At 59.1% G+C, this 6,491-nt stretch overlaps 2 non-coding genes across 2 annotated transcripts; both read left to right on the top strand.

Annotated features, from left to right (window-relative positions):
* The first annotated feature begins 312 nt into the window (after nt 1-312).
* LOC142791679 (small subunit ribosomal RNA) lies at nt 313-2,127 on the top strand. Its single transcript, XR_012890376.1, has one exon. It is a non-coding gene; the product is annotated as a small subunit ribosomal RNA (ribosomal RNA).
* Nucleotides 2,128-3,846: 1,719 nt separating this feature from the next.
* LOC142791632 (5.8S ribosomal RNA) lies at nt 3,847-3,999 on the top strand. The gene has a single exon (XR_012890337.1). It is a non-coding gene; the product is annotated as a 5.8S ribosomal RNA (ribosomal RNA).
* The last annotated feature ends 2,492 nt before the right edge of the window (nt 4,000-6,491 follow it).

Genomic DNA, 6,491 nt, shown 5'->3' with positions numbered 1-6,491 from the left:
GGCGTGACCCGTCGTCTGGCGGCTTTGCAGTCTCGGCTCCGTTGCTAGTTCCGGCCGGTCCACCGACAGTGCAGCGGGCTTGGGCAACCCGCACGGCGCGACCGAGTCGATGCAACGAAAAAGAGCGAGCATGAACGTGCTTCTTGCCGCACGGCTCCCACTCGTCTTTCGGGAAGGTTGTGCCGTAGCGAGCTCGAACGCCGTCATCTCGGAGTGCAAAATAAGCGTGTTGGGGCGCCTGAAGGTGGCCTCCGCCGCACACAGACTGCGTCCGGCCCGCCGAAGGCGAGGACGGACGCGCAGTCGAACGATTACCTGGTTGATCCTGCCAGTAATCATATGCTTGTCTCAAAGATTAAGCCATGCATGTCTAAGTACATGCCGAAATAAGGCGAAACCGCGAATGGCTCATTAAATCAGTTATGGTTCCTTAGATCGTTTCTTCCTACTTGGATAACTGTGGCAATTCTAGAGCTAATACATGCAGTGAGCCTGGAGCCCTTTGGGTAACGGGTGCTTTTATTAGACCAAGATCGATCGGGTTTCGGCCCGTATTGTGTGGTGACTCTGGATAACTTTGTGCTGATCGCATGGCCACGAGCCGGCGACGTTTCTTTCAAGTGTCTGCCTTATCAACTTTCGATGGTAGGTTACTTGCTTACCATGGTTGTTACGGGTAACGGAGAATCAGGGTTCGATTCCGGAGAGGGAGCCTGAGAAACGGCTACCACATCCAAGGAAGGCAGCAGGCGCGCAAATTACCCACTCCCGGCACGGGGAGGTAGTGACGAAAAATAACAATACGGGACTCTTTTGAGGCCCCGTAATTGAAATGAGTACACTCTAAATCCTTTAACGAGGATCAATTGGAGGGCAAGTCTGGTGCCAGCAGCCGCGGTAATTCCAGCTCCAATAGCGTATACTAAAGCTGCTGCGGTTAAAAAGCTCGTAGTTGGATCTCAGTTCCAGACGAGTAGTGCATCTACCCGATGCGACGGCTCGGACTGAACATCATGCCGGTTCTTTCTTGGTGCACTTCATTGTGTGCCTCGAGATGGCCGGTGCTTTTACTTTGAAAAAATTAGAGTGCTCAACGCAGGCGAGTCGCCTGAATAAACTTGCATGGAATAATAGAACAAGACCTCGTTTCTGTTCTGTTGGTTTTTGGAATACGAGGTAATGATTAAGAGGGACGGACGGGGGCATTCGTATTGCGGCGCTAGAGGTGAAATTCTTGGACCGTCGCAAGACGAACTACTGCGAAAGCATTTGCCAAGAATGTTTTCATTGATCAAGAACGAAAGTCAGAGGTTCGAAGGCGATCAGATACCGCCCTAGTTCTGACCATAAACGATGCCAACCAGCGATCCGCCTGAGTTACTCAAATGACTCGGCGGGCAGCTTCCGGGAAACCAAAGTATTTGGGTTCCGGGGGAAGTATGGTTGCAAAGCTGAAACTTAAAGGAATTGACGGAAGGGCACCACCAGGAGTGGAGCCTGCGGCTTAATTTGACTCAACACGGGAAAACTTACCCGGCCCGGACACTGGGAGGATTGACAGATTGAGAGCTCTTTCTTGATTCGGTGGATGGTGGTGCATGGCCGTTCTTAGTTGGTGGAGCGATTTGTCTGGTTAATTCCGATAACGAACGAGACTCTAGCCTATTAAATAGGTGCGGGGTTCCCAGCACCTTACAACCTTCTTAGAGGGACAAGCGGCTCCTAGCCGCACGAAACAGAGCAATAACAGGTCTGTGATGCCCTTAGATGTCCGGGGCCGCACGCGCGCTACACTGAAGGAAGTAGCGTGTCTTTATCCCTGTCTGAAAAGACTGGGTAACCCGTGGAACTTCTTTCGTGATTGGGATAGGGGCTTGCAATTGTTCCCCTTGAACGAGGAATTCCCAGTAAGCGCGAGTCATAAGCTCGCGTTGATTACGTCCCTGCCCTTTGTACACACCGCCCGTCGCTACTACCGATTGAATGATTTAGTGAGGTCTTCGGACCGATGTCCGGCGCGGCCTTTCGGTTGCGCCGGTCTGTTGGAAAGATGACCAAACTTGATCATTTAGAGGAAGTAAAAGTCGTAACAAGGTTTCCGTAGGTGAACCTGCGGAAGGATCATTAACGGATTGTGAAGGGTGAGCGCCTCAGCTGCGTCTGCGCCCGACACTTTCTGCCGCTGACCCCGTTTGGACGCGGGGTCGGCTTTTCCCCACGGGGCTGCCTGAATGTGGAGCGGCACCCCGTGACAAATTGTTGCGCCCAGCGGACGCCAACACCGCGACCTTGGACGGTCGGCCAGGTGGCGGACGCGGGTACAAACGGCGCAACGCACTCATAGGTCGGCTTTCGACCCGCCACAGCACCGTGGCTCGAAGCGCTCGAAATGCGCGACCCGACCGCTGCGGGACCGCCTAGTACTGTAAACAGGAGCGGCGGAGCGCGAACGGCGAGTCGTGGTTACGTCGGTAGAAGGCGAGGCTGCGCGTTCCCGAAACGCCAGCCGAGTGCCCTCCCGACCGTTCGAGCGTGCAAGAACGAGACCCGACAATCGCGCGGCGACTGCCAAGTACGAGAGGAACGGCACAAGCGTCGGCGGTCGGTCAAGGAACTGGCGATGTGACGGGTCCGCTGTGCACCAGTGCATACCGTCCCGCCGTCCGCGGCAAGCGCCTCCGCGTCCTCGGGTGACGGAGGCTGCCGGTCGGTTCTTGCAGGCGAGGGATCTCGCTGGCACCGGTTCGCGTTGACGCGCGGCCGGTCATGGCACGGCGATGCGACGGCCGAGGTGCGCAGTACTCGATGGAGGAACCGCACGCTCCGATGACCGTCCCGCCCTCCGCGGCGTATGCGTACCGACCGTAATGGTTGCAGCAGCGCCGGCCGGCTTTTGAATTTGCCACACGAAACACGGTGCGAGATCGCGGTTAGGGGAGCGTCGACGTTGCCAGGCGTTTTGCTTGCTGCCGAGGGAAAGGCGGCACGGCCACGTCGCGCTCGTCGCGATTAGCGGGTCTGCGCGCTTTGGGAAGGTGCCGCAACGACTTGCCGAAAGAGGAAGCACGGAAGAACGAGGGACTTGGACGTCCCGACAATTGAACGCACTTGCGGCCAGGCCCTTGCTGGCTTCGTTCTTCCGCCTCGAGTAGGCTCGTACGCGGCTCCGGCGCCGAAAGTGGTCCTTGGCACCGACTTCGGTGGACGTGGGAAGTGCCGCGCAAGTACGGCGCGCCTGGCTCCACCTGTTGGCTAAAGTAGGCAGCCGGATCGGCATTTTGGTGTGCGGTGGCAAACCGTGGATGCGAAAAAAGCTTGTGCGATTTCGTGGAACAAAAAGCGGGGGTCCCCCTTTTTATGCGGAGGAGACCGACCCGCCTGCCGTGGTGAACCGCGACGCCACGGTAAAAACGGGAGAGGCTTGTCGATGGGACCGTGCATCCCGCGCTCCACGGAGGCCGGGAGGCGGCCGCCCGAGGAAATGTGTAGCCGTCGAGGCCCGCATCTGCGTGCACTCTTATCCAAATGGGTGTACCGCAGGCATTTTCTGGTTAGGCGGGCCAATGAGAGCGAGCACACAACGATACCTACGGGTCCGGCTTGGAGAACCGGCTTCGACGCCTCCCGAGTATTTATAGAGGGGTGGACCACGAAAGCACTCGCAAGTAGCGAAAGCGAAACGCCGTCCGAAACACACCGTTTGCTCGATTTGCGGCAGCCGAAAAAGGCGCGGCAGAGTTTTGGAGTCCAAGCGTGCGCTGAAAAGCGCCCTTCTTGGCCACTGTTTGGCCGAGTGCCAGAAACGTTTGGTTTTGACTGTACGGAATTGAACAAACACTTTTTCACGACTCTAAGCGGTGGATCACTCGGTTCTCGGGTCGATGAAGAACGCAGCCAGCTGCGAGACTTGGTGTGAATTGCAGGACACACTGAGCACTGATTCTTTGAACGCACATTGCGGCCTTGGGTCTTCCCTTGGCTTCGTCTGTCTGAGGGTCGGATCACATATCAAGAGAGCCTTCGGCGCACAAGGGAACGTGAGCCGTCGACTCGTTTTGACCGCGTCGGCAACACGGACAGCACGCTGAACACCTCACAGCGAGCGCCAACAGCGGCCACTCAAGGGCGAGACGGTGGCGACCGTCGTGCCAGAGCCCAACCGAAACGGGGGCGACCGACTGCATTGAGGATGTGGCACCTCGTTGAGACCACCGCAGGACTTCGAGTCGGAAGGAAGCCTGCAGGGAAAGTGCGGTCGAGGTTGCGTACTCCTCTCTGCGACCGGGCGCGCAAGAGCTGCGAGAGCCACGGACGCGCAACTTTAACGCACGGTAAACACGAGGAGCGAAAGCCGGCCAGCAAAGCTTCTCCAGCCGTGCGCAAAGTGCGCGAGATCGCAGCCTTGCGTTGCGCTTGTTGCCCTCGAAGTAAGCAGGGTGTCCCGTAGACCGGGCGCTCGAACACGCTGCGGGGCCGTGCCTCCTCCAGGCTTTGCCGCGCGAACAGGGAACGTTCGCGCGCAAAGCGCAGGGAGGTGAGGAGGCTGCGCCCGACGTTTGCGGTTCGCTGCGTACGCGGTTGATGCGGAGAGCACGGCGCGACGACTTGCCGCGAAGCGGAAAAAGTCTCCCGCACGAGTTGGCGAAACGTTGGCGAAGCTTAAGGCGTTCTCGTCGTAGTCCGCCGTCGGTCTAAGTGCTTCGCAGTTCCCGTCCCGTTCAAAAAACTGGGCCACTCCAGTTGGGGCGGGGGCGACGCTACACGAGACGATGCCTCTCGCCAGGCTGCGTGGCTGCCCTTGCGGCGGCGGCGACTGGCCTCGGCGGTGTTTGGGCTTTCGACACGGTCGTTTATCACGCAACTGCTCGGACGACGCACGCGCGCAGCGGAATGCCGCTTGCCAGCCTTGTGAAGATGTGACCCTGTACAGGGTTGCGGGCGCACTTGGTAGGGCGTCGTACTCGGTTCGCGATGGGTTTACGAACGTGTCCCGTCACTTCCACGTCACACCGGTTGTGCGCCGCACGCGTGCAGCGGGGAAGCCGATTGCCAGCCTTGTGAAGAAGTGGCCCTGTACAGGGTTGCGGGCGCACTTGGTAGGGCGAGCGCACGCGGTCGTGCAGGAAGTTGATGGAAGCGAATGTATCCGCTGTCGACCTCAGATCAGGCGAGACAACCCGCTGAATTTAAGCATATCACTAAGCGGAGGAAAAGAAACCAACAGGGATTCCCCGAGTAGCTGCGAGCGAAACGGGACCGAGCCCAGCACCGAATCCCCCGTCCTTGCAGGCGGTCGGGAAATGTGGTGTATGGGAGGCGACGTTCTCGGGTGTTTGCGACGGTGCAAGTCCCCCTGACAGGGGCTTGTCCCAGAGTGGGTGCCAGGCCCGTCTCCGCCGTTGCGCGCCCGGGATGGAGCCTCCCGTGAGTCGGGTTGCTTGAGAGTGCAGCCCTAAGTGGGTGGTAAACTCCATCTAAGGCTAAATACGACCGAGAGACCGATAGTTCACAAGTACCGTGAGGGAAAGTTGAAAAGAACTTTGAAGAGAGAGTTCAAGAGTACGTGAAACCGCTTAGAGTAAAACGGGTGGGCCCTCGAAGCTCGAAAGCGGTGGGATTCAGTCTCCGGACGATTGCGGAGCCGGCGGCGTCAGGTAAACGGTCCCCTTCGGGGGACTGTTCCGGCTGCTGGCACGCAGACGCGGTCTCCGGGGTGCGCACTTCCCACCGCCGGTAGGACGCCGCGACGGACGCGGGTCAAAGGGAACAAGCACGACTTTGAGTCCGGCAGTGGAGGTGACCTGCCCGTCTCTTCGGAGACGGCACGCGGGAGTTATACCACGCCGTGCACGAAAAGTTCGTCACCCCGTCCAGGCCCCATGGGCTTCTCCCGGTTGTCGGGAGGCCCGAACGATGACGCCCTCCGGAAACGGAGCGGAGAACCCGCTGGGCAAGCTTGTCGTCTCCTGCTGTCCGGGTTGGTCCCGCGGCGGCGGGTTGGCCGGCGAGAAGCCTCTGCGAGCGGGGCTATTCTCCCGCGGAGGCGCTATCGTGGTTTGCGGCGAGTAGGTCGGTAACCCACCCGACCCGTCTTGAAACACGGACCAAGGAGTCTAACATGTGCGCGAGTCAATGGGTCTCCCGAAACCCAATGGCGCAATGAAACGTGAAGGCCCCTAGTGGGCTGCGTTGCGATCCCGGACCGCACAGGGGTCCGATAAAGGGCGCAGCAACGGCCCGTCCCAGGCGCTCACACGTCGCCGGGGCGGAGCGAGAGCGCACACGTTGGCACCCGAAAGATGGTGAACTATGCCCGGGCAGGACGAGGCCAGAGGAAACTCTGGTGGAGGTCCGAAGCGATTCTGACGTGCAAATCGATCGTCCGATCCGGGTATAGGGGCGAAAGACCAATCGAACCATCTAGTAGCTGGTTCCCTCCGAAGTTTCCCTCAGGATAGCTGGCGCTCGATGGGAGAGCAGTCACACCTGGT

Source organism: Rhipicephalus microplus, unplaced genomic scaffold (genome assembly GCF_043290135.1).
Source record: "Rhipicephalus microplus isolate Deutch F79 unplaced genomic scaffold, USDA_Rmic scaffold_181, whole genome shotgun sequence".
Classification (NCBI taxonomy): Eukaryota; Metazoa; Arthropoda; class Arachnida; order Ixodida; family Ixodidae; genus Rhipicephalus; species Rhipicephalus microplus.
This window is presented reverse-complemented; position numbering and strand designations above follow the sequence as displayed.